Genomic DNA, 16,471 nt, shown 5'->3' with positions numbered 1-16,471 from the left:
TGGATTACAACTCTGTATAAAGACAATAAATCTTCCCTTGCGGAGTGGATGGAAAGATGTCATATTAACCCGGTACAGGTCAATGGTCAGAGGAAATATGGTGGCCCTCGTGCAGACTGGGTTGGAGAAGATCCTCTGTTTGGGACAGAAATATTTATCAACAATCTCCCTCAAGAAATCTATGAATAGATCAATGAATTCCACAGTTCAGACTGTTGGAATATTGTATGAGTTTTGTCTTAGGATGGACAGATTAGACAAGTGAAAGCAAAGAGCTGAAAGACAGCACGTGTAGGGGACTTGGCGCATTGAGGGCTGGGTTTGTTGCCGGGCTGTCTGCGGTGTGCTCCCCGATTAATCAAAGCATTTTCTGGGTGAAAGAAAGCCCTTTGCCTAAGCAAAGAAAGAGAGATTGCCAGAGAAAAAGGTCAACTTAGCAGAGGATGGTTTCGATCCATCGACCTCTGGGTTATGGGCCCAGCACGCTTCCGCTGCGCCACTCTGCTCCAGGCCGGAAGACCCAGCAAAAATAGGAGGATGTAATATGCTACCGGTCCTACGGGACAAAAACTTCAGGAAATTCTTTGGCTGGGAGGCAACCTCGCCTGCCGCTCCACGGCCACTTTCCACATTCTGCTTATAGAAGGCTTTCATGGGAAAAGATCGGTTCCTCTCTGTTTCAGGCAGCTCCTATTGACTTTGCAGAGTCTCACATCAGGCCAATGTGGAGCCCCTCTAAAGATCTCCTACGGATGTGAATGGGGAGTGGGTCCATCCGGCAAAGTCGCAAGGTAGATTAATAGGCACTGACATTGATTTTGACAAGTCAACCCCAAGTCAAAGGTACTTAGAAAAAGCTCTGGCCCAGTCTTGGGGCTTTTCTTCTCCAATGGAAAGGCTTTCTAGCCTCAAAGACGCAATGGGCTGTCCTACATGTTCACAGTGGTGGTGTGTACGGCTGAAGAAAGGCATGTCTTTGGGTGGACTTGACCCACATCTGAATGTATTCACAGAGATGGTTACCATGGCCTAAAGCAGCACCTTTTAGCACCTGTCAGGCCAGGGAAGCCACATGTGTCCTGCCAAAGAGCATTGGTGGTTCAGTGGTAGAATTCTCGCCTGCCACGCGGGAGGCCCGGGTTCGATTCCCGGCCAATGCAATTATGCTCACTTTCTATCCAGCTATCGCCTCACAGGTAGCTCAGTATCCCGCCGCCCCCAGATATCCAGTACCTTGGAAGGTGTCAAGGCTCATGTGTATTGTCTAGAACCTGCTAGTCGGTGTGAGCCTTTTTGAAACCACCTCCTTCAAATGACATCATGGAAAGCCATGGGGCCATACCGAAGGAAATGGTTGTTAGTCGCCCACGGACATGCTTGGAGGTGCCACTCTGCCACCAAGGGTTCCATGGATAACACCAGAACCCTCGCTACTGGCTGGAGAAGGAGCTTCTTCCCAAGGGATTCTGCTGTCCAAAGTCTCAGGAAAGAAAAAAGGGACCTCTGTGGAGGAAGAGTGAAAACCTTTGAAATTGGGAAAATGGAGGCTGTCTTGGTGTCTAGCGGCCACAGCCTAACCCATCAATGCTGACACGGGGAGGTGCCTGGAGATATAGCTATCTAACGTGGTAGGTGTTCTGATGCCATCTGATGGTTGGTTTCCAGATTGCATTCTGGGTGATCTTAGATGTATATACAGCATTTAAATGTGAAGCTGCAAGTAGTAAAAAATGAGGAAATATATCTATGCTTTGAGTCTGTGGAATGTAGACCTAATGTGTCATGTCAATAAGCAGCGTACGGGGTAAAAAGGTGATTTTTAATCCTTTGCGCTTGAAGATTGCATCTCTGGCAACAGTGCTAGTGAGAGAGGCAATTGTTGGTGGCAGTGAAGGAGTTGATTGCTGGCAGGTGGTATATAGCACTGGGATGCTGCATTGTGCTGTGCTGAATGAAACACAGTTACACAAAACAGATGGTGGACTTTATGCCGCGTAGCACATAAAAGAGCAGTGATCAACGAGAGCGCAAAGAAAGCACCGGAGCCAAGGGGGATTAGCTCAAGTGGTAGAGCGCTCGCTTAGCATGCGAGAGGTAGCGGGATCAATGCCCGCATCCTCCAAAGGAAAGCCCTCACGTGGGGTGACCTGCTTTGGATTTTTTTTTTCTTCAGGCTCGGCACTGAGCGCTGTGGGAAAAGCCTCGCCTCTCTAGTCAAAAGGCCAAGCAGGAGTCATCCTCGTAACATGTGCCATGGCGTTGACACTCTCGGGCAGATGTGGCTTCAGCCCATAAATTGACACAGAAGGACTAACACAAAGCATAAAGTGCTTGCTTTGCCTGCCAGAAGTCGCGCAAGGCAGTGTTGGACCAAAGCAATCTATTACCCAAAGCACGGCCAGCCTTCCATGGCCAAGAGACAATATTCCATTAGTGCAAAAAGTGCAAGTGCCATGTAGAAGCTGAGAGGTTTCCACTGGTTTTATCACCACAATCACGTCCCACTTCCTTGACACAGAAGTGTCACAGACCCAACCAGAACAGGGCTTTTGGAGGGAACTAGGGGCTAGCCTTCTGCCCACTGATTAGGGCCCATGGAGAGAGCAGATCATTCTCCAATGATGGACAACAACGCGATGAACGCTGAGAGCGAGGCTTGGATTACAACTCTGTATAAAGACAATAAATCTTCCCTTGCGGAGTGGATGGAAAGATGTCATATTAACCCGGTACAGGTCAATGGTCAGAGGAAATATGGTGGCCCTCGTGCAGACTGGGTTGGAGAAGATCCTCTGTTTGGGACAGAAATATTTATCAACAATCTCCCTCAAGAAATCTATGAATAGATCAATGAATTCCACAGTTCAGACTGTTGGAATATTGTATGAGTTTTGTCTTAGGATGGACAGATTAGACAAGTGAAAGCAAAGAGCTGAAAGACAGCACGTGTAGGGGACTTGGCGCATTGAGGGCTGGGTTTGTTGCCGGGCTGTCTGCGGTGTGCTCCCCGATTAATCAAAGCATTTTCTGGGTGAAAGAAAGCCCTTTGCCTAAGCAAAGAAAGAGAGATTGCCAGAGAAAAAGGTCAACTTAGCAGAGGATGGTTTCGATCCATCGACCTCTGGGTTATGGGCCCAGCACGCTTCCGCTGCGCCACTCTGCTCCAGGCCGGAAGACCCAGCAAAAATAGGAGGATGTAATATGCTACCGGTCCTACGGGACAAAAACTTCAGGAAATTCTTTGGCTGGGAGGCAACCTCGCCTGCCGCTCCACGGCCACTTTCCACATTCTGCTTATAGAAGGCTTTCATGGGAAAAGATCGGTTCCTCTCTGTTTCAGGCAGCTCCTATTGACTTTGCAGAGTCTCACATCAGGCCAATGTGGAGCCCCTCTAAAGATCTCCTACGGATGTGAATGGGGAGTGGGTCCATCCGGCAAAGTCGCAAGGTAGATTAATAGGCACTGACATTGATTTTGACAAGTCAACCCCAAGTCAAAGGTACTTAGAAAAAGCTCTGGCCCAGTCTTGGGGCTTTTCTTCTCCAATGGAAAGGCTTTCTAGCCTCAAAGACGCAATGGGCTGTCCTACATGTTCACAGTGGTGGTGTGTACGGCTGAAGAAAGGCATGTCTTTGGGTGGACTTGACCCACATCTGAATGTATTCACAGAGATGGTTACCATGGCCTAAAGCAGCACCTTTTAGCACCTGTCAGGCCAGGGAAGCCACATGTGTCCTGCCAAAGAGCATTGGTGGTTCAGTGGTAGAATTCTCGCCTGCCACGCGGGAGGCCCGGGTTCGATTCCCGGCCAATGCAATTATGCTCACTTTCTATCCAGCTGTCGCCTCACAGGTAGCTCAGTATCCCGCCGCCCCCAGATATCCAGTACCTTGGAAGGTGTCAAGGCTCATGTGTATTGTCTAGAACCTGCTAGTCGGTGTGAGCCTTTTTGAAACCACCTCCTTCAAATGACATCATGGAAAGCCATGGGGCCATACCGAAGGAAATGGTTGTTAGTCGCCCACGGACATGCTTGGAGGTGCCACTCTGCCACCAAGGGTTCCATGGATAACACCAGAACCCTCGCTACTGGCTGGAGAAGGAGCTTCTTCCCAAGGGATTCTGCTGTCCAAAGTCTCAGGAAAGAAAAAAGGGACCTCTGTGGAGGAAGAGTGAAAACCTTTGAAATTGGGAAAATGGAGGCTGTCTTGGTGTCTAGCGGCCACAGCCTAACCCATCAATGCTGACACGGGGAGGTGCCTGGAGATATAGCTATCTAACGTGGTAGGTGTTCTGATGCCATCTGATGGTTGGTTTCCAGATTGCATTCTGGGTGATCTTAGATGTATATACAGCATTTAAATGTGAAGCTGCAAGTAGTAAAAAATGAGGAAATATATCTATGCTTTGAGTCTGTGGAATGTAGACCTAATGTGTCATGTCAATAAGCAGCGTACGGGGTAAAAAGGTGATTTTTAATCCTTTGCGCTTGAAGATTGCATCTCTGGCAACAGTGCTAGTGAGAGAGGCAATTGTTGGTGGCAGTGAAGGAGTTGATTGCTGGCAGGTGGTATATAGCACTGGGATGCTGCATTGTGCTGTGCTGAATGAAACACAGTTACACAAAACAGATGGTGGACTTTATGCCGCGTAGCACATAAGAGAGCAGTGATCAACGAGAGCGCAAAGAAAGCACCGGAGCCAAGGGGGATTAGCTCAAGTGGTAGAGCGCTCGCTTAGCATGCGAGAGGTAGCGGGATCAATGCCCGCATCCTCCAAAGGAAAGCCCTCACGTGGGGTGACCTGCTTTGGATTTTTTTTTTCTTCAGGCTCGGCACTGAGCGCTGTGGGAAAAGCCTCGCCTCTCTAGTCAAAAGGCCAAGCAGGAGTCATCCTCGTAACATGTGCCATGGCGTTGACACTCTCGGGCAGATGTGGCTTCAGCCCATAAATTGACACAGAAGGACTAACACAAAGCATAAAGTGCTTGCTTTGCCTGCCAGAAGTCGCGCAAGGCAGTGTTGGACCAAAGCAATCTATTACCCAAAGCACGGCCAGCCTTCCATGGCCAAGAGACAATATTCCATTAGTGCAAAAAGTGCAAGTGCCATGTAGAAGCTGAGAGGTTTCCACTGGTTTTATCACCACAATCACGTCCCACTTCCTTGACACAGAAGTGTCACAGACCCAACCAGAACAGGGCTTTTGGAGGGAACTAGGGGCTAGCCTTCTGCCCACTGATTAGGGCCCATGGAGAGAGCAGATCATTCTCCAATGATGGACAACAACGCGATGAACGCTGAGAGCGAGGCTTGGATTACAACTCTGTATAAAGACAATAAATCTTCCCTTGCGGAGTGGATGGAAAGATGTCATATTAACCCGGTACAGGTCAATGGTCAGAGGAAATATGGTGGCCCTCGTGCAGACTGGGTTGGAGAAGATCCTCTGTTTGGGACAGAAATATTTATCAACAATCTCCCTCAAGAAATCTATGAATACATCAATGAATTCCACAGTTCAGACTGTTGGAATATTGTATGAGTTTTGTCTTAGGATGGACAGATTAGACAAGTGAAAGCAAAGAGCTGAAAGACAGCACGTGTAGGGGACTTGGCGCATTGAGGGCTGGGTTTGTTGCCGGGCTGTCTGCGGTGTGCTCCCCGATTAATCAAAGCATTTTCTGGGTGAAAGAAAGCCCTTTGCCTAAGCAAAGAAAGAGAGATTGCCAGAGAAAAAGGTCAACTTAGCAGAGGATGGTTTCGATCCATCGACCTCTGGGTTATGGGCCCAGCACGCTTCCGCTGCGCCACTCTGCTCCAGGCCGGAAGACCCAGCAAAAATAGGAGGATGTAATATGCTACCGGTCCTACGGGACAAAAACTTCAGGAAATTCTTTGGCTGGGAGGCAACCTCGCCTGCCGCTCCACGGCCACTTTCCACATTCTGCTTATAGAAGGCTTTCATGGGAAAAGATCGGTTCCTCTCTGTTTCAGGCAGCTCCTATTGACTTTGCAGAGTCTCACATCAGGCCAATGTGGAGCCCCTCTAAAGATCTCCTACGGATGTGAATGGGGAGTGGGTCCATCCGGCAAAGTCGCAAGGTAGATTAATAGGCACTGACATTGATTTTGACAAGTCAACCCCAAGTCAAAGGTACTTAGAAAAAGCTCTGGCCCAGTCTTGGGGCTTTTCTTCTCCAATGGAAAGGCTTTCTAGCCTCAAAGACGCAATGGGCTGTCCTACATGTTCACAGTGGTGGTGTGTACGGCTGAAGAAAGGCATGTCTTTGGGTGGACTTGACCCACATCTGAATGTATTCACAGAGATGGTTACCATGGCCTAAAGCAGCACCTTTTAGCACCTGTCAGGCCAGGGAAGCCACATGTGTCCTGCCAAAGAGCATTGGTGGTTCAGTGGTAGAATTCTCGCCTGCCACGCGGGAGGCCCGGGTTCGATTCCCGGCCAATGCAAGTATGCTCACTTTCTATCCAGCTATCGCCTCACAGGTAGCTCAGTATCCCGCCGCCCCCAGATATCCAGTACCTTGGAAGGTGTCAAGGCTCATGTGTATTGTCTAGAACCTGCTAGTCGGTGTGAGCCTTTTTGAAACCACCTCCTTCAAATGACATCATGGAAAGCCATGGGGCCATACCGAAGGAAATGGTTGTTAGTCGCCCACGGACATGCTTGGAGGTGCCACTCTGCCACCAAGGGTTCCATGGATAACACCAGAACCCTCGCTACTGGCTGGAGAAGGAGCTTCTTCCCAAGGGATTCTGCTGTCCAAAGTCTCAGGAAAGAAAAAAGGGACCTCTGTGGAGGAAGAGTGAAAACCTTTGAAATTGGGAAAATGGAGGCTGTCTTGGTGTCTAGCGGCCACAGCCTAACCCATCAATGCTGACACGGGGAGGTGCCTGGAGATATAGCTATCTAACGTGGTAGGTGTTCTGATGCCATCTGATGGTTGGTTTCCAGATTGCATTCTGGGTGATCTTAGATGTATATACAGCATTTAAATGTGAAGCTGCAAGTAGTAAAAAATGAGGAAATATATCTATGCTTTGAGTCTGTGGAATGTAGACCTAATGTGTCATGTCAATAAGCAGCGTACGGGGTAAAAAGGTGATTTTTAATCCTTTGCGCTTGAAGATTGCATCTCTGGCAACAGTGCTAGTGAGAGAGGCAATTGTTGGTGGCAGTGAAGGAGTTGATTGCTGGCAGGTGGTATATAGCACTGGGATGCTGCATTGTGCTGTGCTGAATGAAACACAGTTACACAAAACAGATGGTGGACTTTATGCCGCGTAGCACATAAAAGAGCAGTGATCAACGAGAGCGCAAAGAAAGCACCGGAGCCAAGGGGGATTAGCTCAAGTGGTAGAGCGCTCGCTTAGCATGCGAGAGGTAGCGGGATCAATGCCCGCATCCTCCAAAGGAAAGCCCTCACGTGGGGTGACCTGCTTTGGATTTTTTTTTTCTTCAGGCTCGGCACTGAGCGCTGTGGGAAAAGCCTCGCCTCTCTAGTCAAAAGGCCAAGCAGGAGTCATCCTCGTAACATGTGCCATGGCGTTGACACTCTCGGGCAGATGTGGCTTCAGCCCATAAATTGACACAGAAGGACTAACACAAAGCATAAAGTGCTTGCTTTGCCTGCCAGAAGTCGCGCAAGGCAGTGTTGGACCAAAGCAATCTATTACCCAAAGCACGGCCAGCCTTCCATGGCCAAGAGACAATATTCCATTAGTGCAAAAAGTGCAAGTGCCATGTAGAAGCTGAGAGGTTTCCACTGGTTTTATCACCACAATCACGTCCCACTTCCTTGACACAGAAGTGTCACAGACCCAACCAGAACAGGGCTTTTGGAGGGAACTAGGGGCTAGCCTTCTGCCCACTGATTAGGGCCCATGGAGAGAGCAGATCATTCTCCAATGATGGACAACAACGCGATGAACGCTGAGAGCGAGGCTTGGATTACAACTCTGTATAAAGACAATAAATCTTCCCTTGCGGAGTGGATGGAAAGATGTCATATTAACCCGGTACAGGTCAATGGTCAGAGGAAATATGGTGGCCCTCGTGCAGACTGGGTTGGAGAAGATCCTCTGTTTGGGACAGAAATATTTATCAACAATCTCCCTCAAGAAATCTATGAATAGATCAATGAATTCCACAGTTCAGACTGTTGGAATATTGTATGAGTTTTGTCTTAGGATGGACAGATTAGACAAGTGAAAGCAAAGAGCTGAAAGACAGCACGTGTAGGGGACTTGGCGCATTGAGGGCTGGGTTTGTTGCCGGGCTGTCTGCGGTGTGCTCCCCGATTAATCAAAGCATTTTCTGGGTGAAAGAAAGCCCTTTGCCTAAGCAAAGAAAGAGAGATTGCCAGAGAAAAAGGTCAACTTAGCAGAGGATGGTTTCGATCCATCGACCTCTGGGTTATGGGCCCAGCACGCTTCCGCTGCGCCACTCTGCTCCAGGCCGGAAGACCCAGCAAAAATAGGAGGATGTAATATGCTACCGGTCCTACGGGACAAAAACTTCAGGAAATTCTTTGGCTGGGAGGCAACCTCGCCTGCCGCTCCACGGCCACTTTCCACATTCTGCTTATAGAAGGCTTTCATGGGAAAAGATCGGTTCCTCTCTGTTTCAGGCAGCTCCTATTGACTTTGCAGAGTCTCACATCAGGCCAATGTGGAGCCCCTCTAAAGATCTCCTACGGATGTGAATGGGGAGTGGGTCCATCCGGCAAAGTCGCAAGGTAGATTAATAGGCACTGACATTGATTTTGACAAGTCAACCCCAAGTCAAAGGTACTTAGAAAAAGCTCTGGCCCAGTCTTGGGGCTTTTCTTCTCCAATGGAAAGGCTTTCTAGCCTCAAAGACGCAATGGGCTGTCCTACATGTTCACAGTGGTGGTGTGTACGGCTGAAGAAAGGCATGTCTTTGGGTGGACTTGACCCACATCTGAATGTATTCACAGAGATGGTTACCATGGCCTAAAGCAGCACCTTTTAGCACCTGTCAGGCCAGGGAAGCCACATGTGTCCTGCCAAAGAGCATTGGTGGTTCAGTGGTAGAATTCTCGCCTGCCACGCGGGAGGCCCGGGTTCGATTCCCGGCCAATGCAATTATGCTCACTTTCTATCCAGCTATCGCCTCACAGGTAGCTCAGTATCCCGCCGCCCCCAGATATCCAGTACCTTGGAAGGTGTCAAGGCTCATGTGTATTGTCTAGAACCTGCTAGTCGGTGTGAGCCTTTTTGAAACCACCTCCTTCAAATGACATCATGGAAAGCCATGGGGCCATACCGAAGGAAATGGTTGTTAGTCGCCCACGGACATGCTTGGAGGTGCCACTCTGCCACCAAGGGTTCCATGGATAACACCAGAACCCTCGCTACTGGCTGGAGAAGGAGCTTCTTCCCAAGGGATTCTGCTGTCCAAAGTCTCAGGAAAGAAAAAAGGGACCTCTGTGGAGGAAGAGTGAAAACCTTTGAAATTGGGAAAATGGAGGCTGTCTTGGTGTCTAGCGGCCACAGCCTAACCCATCAATGCTGACACGGGGAGGTGCCTGGAGATATAGCTATCTAACGTGGTAGGTGTTCTGATGCCATCTGATGGTTGGTTTCCAGATTGCATTCTGGGTGATCTTAGATGTATATACAGCATTTAAATGTGAAGCTGCAAGTAGTAAAAAATGAGGAAATATATCTATGCTTTGAGTCTGTGGAATGTAGACCTAATGTGTCATGTCAATAAGCAGCGTACGGGGTAAAAAGGTGATTTTTAATCCTTTGCGCTTGAAGATTGCATCTCTGGCAACAGTGCTAGTGAGAGAGGCAATTGTTGGTGGCAGTGAAGGAGTTGATTGCTGGCAGGTGGTATATAGCACTGGGATGCTGCATTGTGCTGTGCTGAATGAAACACAGTTACACAAAACAGATGGTGGACTTTATGCCGCGTAGCACATAAAAGAGCAGTGATCAACGAGAGCGCAAAGAAAGCACCGGAGCCAAGGGGGATTAGCTCAAGTGGTAGAGCGCTCGCTTAGCATGCGAGAGGTAGCGGGATCAATGCCCGCATCCTCCAAAGGAAAGCCCTCACGTGGGGTGACCTGCTTTGGATTTTTTTTTTCTTCAGGCTCGGCACTGAGCGCTGTGGGAAAAGCCTCGCCTCTCTAGTCAAAAGGCCAAGCAGGAGTCATCCTCGTAACATGTGCCATGGCGTTGACACTCTCGGGCAGATGTGGCTTCAGCCCATAAATTGACACAGAAGGACTAACACAAAGCATAAAGTGCTTGCTTTGCCTGCCAGAAGTCGCGCAAGGCAGTGTTGGACCAAAGCAATCTATTACCCAAAGCACGGCCAGCCTTCCATGGCCAAGAGACAATATTCCATTAGTGCAAAAAGTGCAAGTGCCATGTAGAAGCTGAGAGGTTTCCACTGGTTTTATCACCACAATCACGTCCCACTTCCTTGACACAGAAGTGTCACAGACCCAACCAGAACAGGGCTTTTGGAGGGAACTAGGGGCTAGCCTTCTGCCCACTGATTAGGGCCCATGGAGAGAGCAGATCATTCTCCAATGATGGACAACAACGCGATGAACGCTGAGAGCGAGGCTTGGATTACAACTCTGTATAAAGACAATAAATCTTCCCTTGCGGAGTGGATGGAAAGATGTCATATTAACCCGGTACAGGTCAATGGTCAGAGGAAATATGGTGGCCCTCGTGCAGACTGGGTTGGAGAAGATCCTCTGTTTGGGACAGAAATATTTATCAACAATCTCCCTCAAGAAATCTATGAATAGATCAATGAATTCCACAGTTCAGACTGTTGGAATATTGTATGAGTTTTGTCTTAGGATGGACAGATTAGACAAGTGAAAGCAAAGAGCTGAAAGACAGCACGTGTAGGGGACTTGGCGCATTGAGGGCTGGGTTTGTTGCCGGGCTGTCTGCGGTGTGCTCCCCGATTAATCAAAGCATTTTCTGGGTGAAAGAAAGCCCTTTGCCTAAGCAAAGAAAGAGAGATTGCCAGAGAAAAAGGTCAACTTAGCAGAGGATGGTTTCGATCCATCGACCTCTGGGTTATGGGCCCAGCACGCTTCCGCTGCGCCACTCTGCTCCAGGCCGGAAGACCCAGCAAAAATAGGAGGATGTAATATGCTACCGATCCTACGGGACAAAAACTTCAGGAAATTCTTTGGCTGGGAGGCAACCTCGCCTGCCGCTCCACGGCCACTTTCCACATTCTGCTTATAGAAGGCTTTCATGGGAAAAGATCGGTTCCTCTCTGTTTCAGGCAGCTCCTATTGACTTTGCAGAGTCTCACATCAGGCCAATGTGGAGCCCCTCTAAAGATCTCCTACGGATGTGAATGGGGAGTGGGTCCATCCGGCAAAGTCGCAAGGTAGATTAATAGGCACTGACATTGATTTTGACAAGTCAACCCCAAGTCAAAGGTACTTAGAAAAAGCTCTGGCCCAGTCTTGGGGCTTTTCTTCTCCAATGGAAAGGCTTTCTAGCCTCAAAGACGCAATGGGCTGTCCTACATGTTCACAGTGGTGGTGTGTACGGCTGAAGAAAGGCATGTCTTTGGGTGGACTTGACCCACATCTGAATGTATTCACAGAGATGGTTACCATGGCCTAAAGCAGCACCTTTTAGCACCTGTCAGGCCAGGGAAGCCACATGTGTCCTGCCAAAGAGCATTGGTGGTTCAGTGGTAGAATTCTCGCCTGCCACGCGGGAGGCCCGGGTTCGATTCCCGGCCAATGCAATTATGCTCACTTTCTATCCAGCTATCGCCTCACAGGTAGCTCAGTATCCCGCCGCCCCCAGATATCCAGTACCTTGGAAGGTGTCAAGGCTCATGTGTATTGTCTAGAACCTGCTAGTCGGTGTGAGCCTTTTTGAAACCACCTCCTTCAAATGACATCATGGAAAGCCATGGGGCCATACCGAAGGAAATGGTTGTTAGTCGCCCACGGACATGCTTGGAGGTGCCACTCTGCCACCAAGGGTTCCATGGATAACACCAGAACCCTCGCTACTGGCTGGAGAAGGAGCTTCTTCCCAAGGGATTCTGCTGTCCAAAGTCTCAGGAAAGAAAAAAGGGACCTCTGTGGAGGAAGAGTGAAAACCTTTGAAATTGGGAAAATGGAGGCTGTCTTGGTGTCTAGCGGCCACAGCCTAACCCATCAATGCTGACACGGGGAGGTGCCTGGAGATATAGCTATCTAACGTGGTAGGTGTTCTGATGCCATCTGATGGTTGGTTTCCAGATTGCATTCTGGGTGATCTTAGATGTATATACAGCATTTAAATGTGAAGCTGCAAGTAGTAAAAAATGAGGAAATATATCTATGCTTTGAGTCTGTGGAATGTAGACCTAATGTGTCATGTCAATAAGCAGCGTACGGGGTAAAAAGGTGATTTTTAATCCTTTGCGCTTGAAGATTGCATCTCTGGCAACAGTGCTAGTGAGAGAGGCAATTGTTGGTGGCAGTGAAGGAGTTGATTGCTGGCAGGTGGTATATAGCACTGGGATGCTGCATTGTGCTGTGCTGAATGAAACACAGTTACACAAAACAGATGGTGGACTTTATGCCGCGTAGCACATAAGAGAGCAGTGATCAACGAGAGCGCAAAGAAAGCACCGGAGCCAAGGGGGATTAGCTCAAGTGGTAGAGCGCTCGCTTAGCATGCGAGAGGTAGCGGGATCAATGCCCGCATCCTCCAAAGGAAAGCCCTCACGTGGGGTGACCTGCTTTGGATTTTTTTTTTCTTCAGGCTCGGCACTGAGCGCTGTGGGAAAAGCCTCGCCTCTCTAGTCAAAAGGCCAAGCAGGAGTCATCCTCGTAACATGTGCCATGGCGTTGACACTCTCGGGCAGATGTGGCTTCAGCCCATAAATTGACACAGAAGGACTAACACAAAGCATAAAGTGCTTGCTTTGCCTGCCAGAAGTCGCGCAAGGCAGTGTTGGACCAAAGCAATCTATTACCCAAAGCACGGCCAGCCTTCCATGGCCAAGAGACAATATTCCATTAGTGCAAAAAGTGCAAGTGCCATGTAGAAGCTGAGAGGTTTCCACTGGTTTTATCACCACAATCACGTCCCACTTCCTTGACACAGAAGTGTCACAGACCCAACCAGAACAGGGCTTTTGGAGGGAACTAGGGGCTAGCCTTCTGCCCACTGATTAGGGCCCATGGAGAGAGCAGATCATTCTCCAATGATGGACAACAACGCGATGAACGCTGAGAGCGAGGCTTGGATTACAACTCTGTATAAAGACAATAAATCTTCCCTTGCGGAGTGGATGGAAAGATGTCATATTAACCCGGTACAGGTCAATGGTCAGAGGAAATATGGTGGCCCTCGTGCAGACTGGGTTGGAGAAGATCCTCTGTTTGGGACAGAAATATTTATCAACAATCTCCCTCAAGAAATCTATGAATAGATCAATGAATTCCACAGTTCAGACTGTTGGAATATTGTATGAGTTTTGTCTTAGGATGGACAGATTAGACAAGTGAAAGCAAAGAGCTGAAAGACAGCACGTGTAGGGGACTTGGCGCATTGAGGGCTGGGTTTGTTGCCGGGCTGTCTGCGGTGTGCTCCCCGATTAATCAAAGCATTTTCTGGGTGAAAGAAAGCCCTTTGCCTAAGCAAAGAAAGAGAGATTGCCAGAGAAAAAGGTCAACTTAGCAGAGGATGGTTTCGATCCATCGACCTCTGGGTTATGGGCCCAGCACGCTTCCGCTGCGCCACTCTGCTCCAGGCCGGAAGACCCAGCAAAAATAGGAGGATGTAATATGCTACCGGTCCTACGGGACAAAAACTTCAGGAAATTCTTTGGCTGGGAGGCAACCTCGCCTGCCGCTCCACGGCCACTTTCCACATTCTGCTTATAGAAGGCTTTCATGGGAAAAGATCGGTTCCTCTCTGTTTCAGGCAGCTCCTATTGACTTTGCAGAGTCTCACATCAGGCCAATGTGGAGCCCCTCTAAAGATCTCCTACGGATGTGAATGGGGAGTGGGTCCATCCGGCAAAGTCGCAAGGTAGATTAATAGGCACTGACATTGATTTTGACAAGTCAACCCCAAGTCAAAGGTACTTAGAAAAAGCTCTGGCCCAGTCTTGGGGCTTTTCTTCTCCAATGGAAAGGCTTTCTAGCCTCAAAGACGCAATGGGCTGTCCTACATGTTCACAGTGGTGGTGTGTACGGCTGAAGAAAGGCATGTCTTTGGGTGGACTTGACCCACATCTGAATGTATTCACAGAGATGGTTACCATGGCCTAAAGCAGCACCTTTTAGCACCTGTCAGGCCAGGGAAGCCACATGTGTCCTGCCAAAGAGCATTGGTGGTTCAGTGGTAGAATTCTCGCCTGCCACGCGGGAGGCCCGGGTTCGATTCCCGGCCAATGCAATTATGCTCACTTTCTATCCAGCTATCGCCTCACAGGTAGCTCAGTATCCCGCCGCCCCCAGATATCCAGTACCTTGGAAGGTGTCAAGGCTCATGTGTATTGTCTAGAACCTGCTAGTCGGTGTGAGCCTTTTTGAAACCACCTCCTTCAAATGACATCATGGAAAGCCATGGGGCCATACCGAAGGAAATGGTTGTTAGTCGCCCACGGACATGCTTGGAGGTGCCACTCTGCCACCAAGGGTTCCATGGATAACACCAGAACCCTCGCTACTGGCTGGAGAAGGAGCTTCTTCCCAAGGGATTCTGCTGTCCAAAGTCTCAGGAAAGAAAAAAGGGACCTCTGTGGAGGAAGAGTGAAAACCTTTGAAATTGGGAAAATGGAGGCTGTCTTGGTGTCTAGCGGCCACAGCCTAACCCATCAATGCTGACACGGGGAGGTGCCTGGAGATATAGCTATCTAACGTGGTAGGTGTTCTGATGCCATCTGATGGTTGGTTTCCAGATTGCATTCTGGGTGATCTTAGATGTATATACAGCATTTAAATGTGAAGCTGCAAGTAGTAAAAAATGAGGAAATATATCTATGCTTTGAGTCTGTGGAATGTAGACCTAATGTGTCATGTCAATTAGCAGCGTACGGGGTAAAAAGGTGATTTTTAATCCTTTGCGCTTGAAGATTGCATCTCTGGCAACAGTGCTAGTGAGAGAGGCAATTGTTGGTGGCAGTGAAGGAGTTGATTGCTGGCAGGTGGTATATAGCACTGGGATGCTGCATTGTGCTGTGCTGAATGAAACACAGTTACACAAAACAGATGGTGGACTTTATGCCGCGTAGCACATAAGAGAGCAGTGATCAACGAGAGCGCAAAGAAAGCACCGGAGCCAAGGGGGATTAGCTCAAGTGGTAGAGCGCTCGCTTAGCATGCGAGAGGTAGCGGGATCAATGCCCGCATCCTCCAAAGGAAAGCCCTCACGTGGGGTGACCTGCTTTGGATTTTTTTTTTCTTCAGGCTCGGCACTGAGCGCTGTGGGAAAAGCCTCGCCTCTCTAGTCAAAAGGCCAAGCAGGAGTCATCCTCGTAACATGTGCCATGGCGTTGACACTCTCGGGCAGATGTGGCTTCAGCCCATAAATTGACACAGAAGGACTAACACAAAGCATAAAGTGCTTGCTTTGCCTGCCAGAAGTCGCGCAAGGCAGTGTTGGACCAAAGCAATCTATTACCCAAAGCACGGCCAGCCTTCCATGGCCAAGAGACAATATTCCATTAGTGCAAAAAGTGCAAGTGCCATGTAGAAGCTGAGAGGTTTCCACTGGTTTTATCACCACAATCACGTCCCACTTCCTTGACACAGAAGTGTCACAGACCCAACCAGAACAGGGCTTTTGGAGGGAACTAGGGGCTAGCCTTCTGCCCACTGATTAGGGCCCATGGAGAGAGCAGATCATTCTCCAATGATGGACAACAACGCGATGAACGCTGAGAGCGAGGCTTGGATTACAACTCTGTATAAAGACAATAAATCTTCCCTTGCGGAGTGGATGGAAAGATGTCATATTAACCCGGTACAGGTCAATGGTCAGAGGAAATATGGTGGCCCTCGTGCAGACTGGGTTGGAGAAGATCCTCTGTTTGGGACAGAAATATTTATCAACAATCTCCCTCAAGAAATCTATGAATAGATCAATGAATTCCACAGTTCAGACTGTTGGAATATTGTATGAGTTTTGTCTTAGGATGGACAGATTAGACAAGTGAAAGCAAAGAGCTGAAAGACAGCACGTGTAGGGGACTTGGCGCATTGAGGGCTGGGTTTGTTGCCGGGCTGTCTGCGGTGTGCTCCCCGATTAATCAAAGCATTTTCTGGGTGAAAGAAAGCCCTTTGCCTAAGCAAAGAAAGAGAGATTGCCAGAGAAAAAGGTCAACTTAGCAGAGGATGGTTTCGATCCATCGACCTCTGGGTTATGGGCCCAGCACGCTTCCGCTGCGCCACTCTGCTCCAGGCCGGAAGACCCAGCAAAA

General features: G+C 49.0%; 18 non-coding genes across 18 annotated transcripts; 12 read left to right on the top strand and 6 right to left on the bottom strand.

Annotated features, from left to right (window-relative positions):
• Window positions 1-434: 434 nt before the first annotated feature.
• On the bottom strand, window positions 435-506 carry TRNAM-CAU (transfer RNA methionine (anticodon CAU)). Its single transcript has one exon. It is a non-coding gene; the product is annotated as a tRNA-Met (tRNA).
• A 583-nt stretch (window positions 507-1,089) lies between these two features.
• On the top strand, window positions 1,090-1,160 carry TRNAG-GCC (transfer RNA glycine (anticodon GCC)). The gene has a single exon. It is a non-coding gene; the product is annotated as a tRNA-Gly (tRNA).
• An 889-nt stretch (window positions 1,161-2,049) lies between these two features.
• TRNAA-AGC (transfer RNA alanine (anticodon AGC)) lies at window positions 2,050-2,122 on the top strand. Its single transcript has one exon. It is a non-coding gene; the product is annotated as a tRNA-Ala (tRNA).
• A 969-nt stretch (window positions 2,123-3,091) lies between these two features.
• Window positions 3,092-3,163, bottom strand: TRNAM-CAU (transfer RNA methionine (anticodon CAU)). Its single transcript has one exon. It is a non-coding gene; the product is annotated as a tRNA-Met (tRNA).
• Window positions 3,164-3,746: 583 nt separating this feature from the next.
• TRNAG-GCC (transfer RNA glycine (anticodon GCC)) lies at window positions 3,747-3,817 on the top strand. The gene has a single exon. It is a non-coding gene; the product is annotated as a tRNA-Gly (tRNA).
• Window positions 3,818-4,706: 889 nt separating this feature from the next.
• On the top strand, window positions 4,707-4,779 carry TRNAA-AGC (transfer RNA alanine (anticodon AGC)). The gene has a single exon. It is a non-coding gene; the product is annotated as a tRNA-Ala (tRNA).
• A 969-nt stretch (window positions 4,780-5,748) lies between these two features.
• Window positions 5,749-5,820, bottom strand: TRNAM-CAU (transfer RNA methionine (anticodon CAU)). Its single transcript has one exon. It is a non-coding gene; the product is annotated as a tRNA-Met (tRNA).
• Window positions 5,821-6,403: 583 nt separating this feature from the next.
• TRNAG-GCC (transfer RNA glycine (anticodon GCC)) lies at window positions 6,404-6,474 on the top strand. Its single transcript has one exon. It is a non-coding gene; the product is annotated as a tRNA-Gly (tRNA).
• Window positions 6,475-7,363: 889 nt separating this feature from the next.
• Window positions 7,364-7,436, top strand: TRNAA-AGC (transfer RNA alanine (anticodon AGC)). Its single transcript has one exon. It is a non-coding gene; the product is annotated as a tRNA-Ala (tRNA).
• Window positions 7,437-8,405: 969 nt separating this feature from the next.
• Window positions 8,406-8,477, bottom strand: TRNAM-CAU (transfer RNA methionine (anticodon CAU)). The gene has a single exon. It is a non-coding gene; the product is annotated as a tRNA-Met (tRNA).
• A 583-nt stretch (window positions 8,478-9,060) lies between these two features.
• TRNAG-GCC (transfer RNA glycine (anticodon GCC)) lies at window positions 9,061-9,131 on the top strand. The gene has a single exon. It is a non-coding gene; the product is annotated as a tRNA-Gly (tRNA).
• Window positions 9,132-10,020: 889 nt separating this feature from the next.
• TRNAA-AGC (transfer RNA alanine (anticodon AGC)) lies at window positions 10,021-10,093 on the top strand. Its single transcript has one exon. It is a non-coding gene; the product is annotated as a tRNA-Ala (tRNA).
• A 969-nt stretch (window positions 10,094-11,062) lies between these two features.
• TRNAM-CAU (transfer RNA methionine (anticodon CAU)) lies at window positions 11,063-11,134 on the bottom strand. Its single transcript has one exon. It is a non-coding gene; the product is annotated as a tRNA-Met (tRNA).
• A 583-nt stretch (window positions 11,135-11,717) lies between these two features.
• On the top strand, window positions 11,718-11,788 carry TRNAG-GCC (transfer RNA glycine (anticodon GCC)). The gene has a single exon. It is a non-coding gene; the product is annotated as a tRNA-Gly (tRNA).
• An 889-nt stretch (window positions 11,789-12,677) lies between these two features.
• On the top strand, window positions 12,678-12,750 carry TRNAA-AGC (transfer RNA alanine (anticodon AGC)). Its single transcript has one exon. It is a non-coding gene; the product is annotated as a tRNA-Ala (tRNA).
• A 969-nt stretch (window positions 12,751-13,719) lies between these two features.
• Window positions 13,720-13,791, bottom strand: TRNAM-CAU (transfer RNA methionine (anticodon CAU)). The gene has a single exon. It is a non-coding gene; the product is annotated as a tRNA-Met (tRNA).
• Window positions 13,792-14,374: 583 nt separating this feature from the next.
• Window positions 14,375-14,445, top strand: TRNAG-GCC (transfer RNA glycine (anticodon GCC)). Its single transcript has one exon. It is a non-coding gene; the product is annotated as a tRNA-Gly (tRNA).
• Window positions 14,446-15,334: 889 nt separating this feature from the next.
• On the top strand, window positions 15,335-15,407 carry TRNAA-AGC (transfer RNA alanine (anticodon AGC)). Its single transcript has one exon. It is a non-coding gene; the product is annotated as a tRNA-Ala (tRNA).
• The last annotated feature ends 1,064 nt before the right edge of the window (window positions 15,408-16,471 follow it).

Source organism: Staurois parvus, unplaced genomic scaffold (assembly GCF_062004578.1).
Source record: "Staurois parvus isolate SC_StPar_1 unplaced genomic scaffold, SC_StPar_1.0 ptg001130l, whole genome shotgun sequence".
Taxonomy (NCBI): Eukaryota; Metazoa; Chordata; class Amphibia; order Anura; family Ranidae; genus Staurois; species Staurois parvus.
The sequence above is the reverse complement of the archived record's forward strand: the minus strand, read 5'-3'. Positions and strand labels throughout refer to the sequence as shown.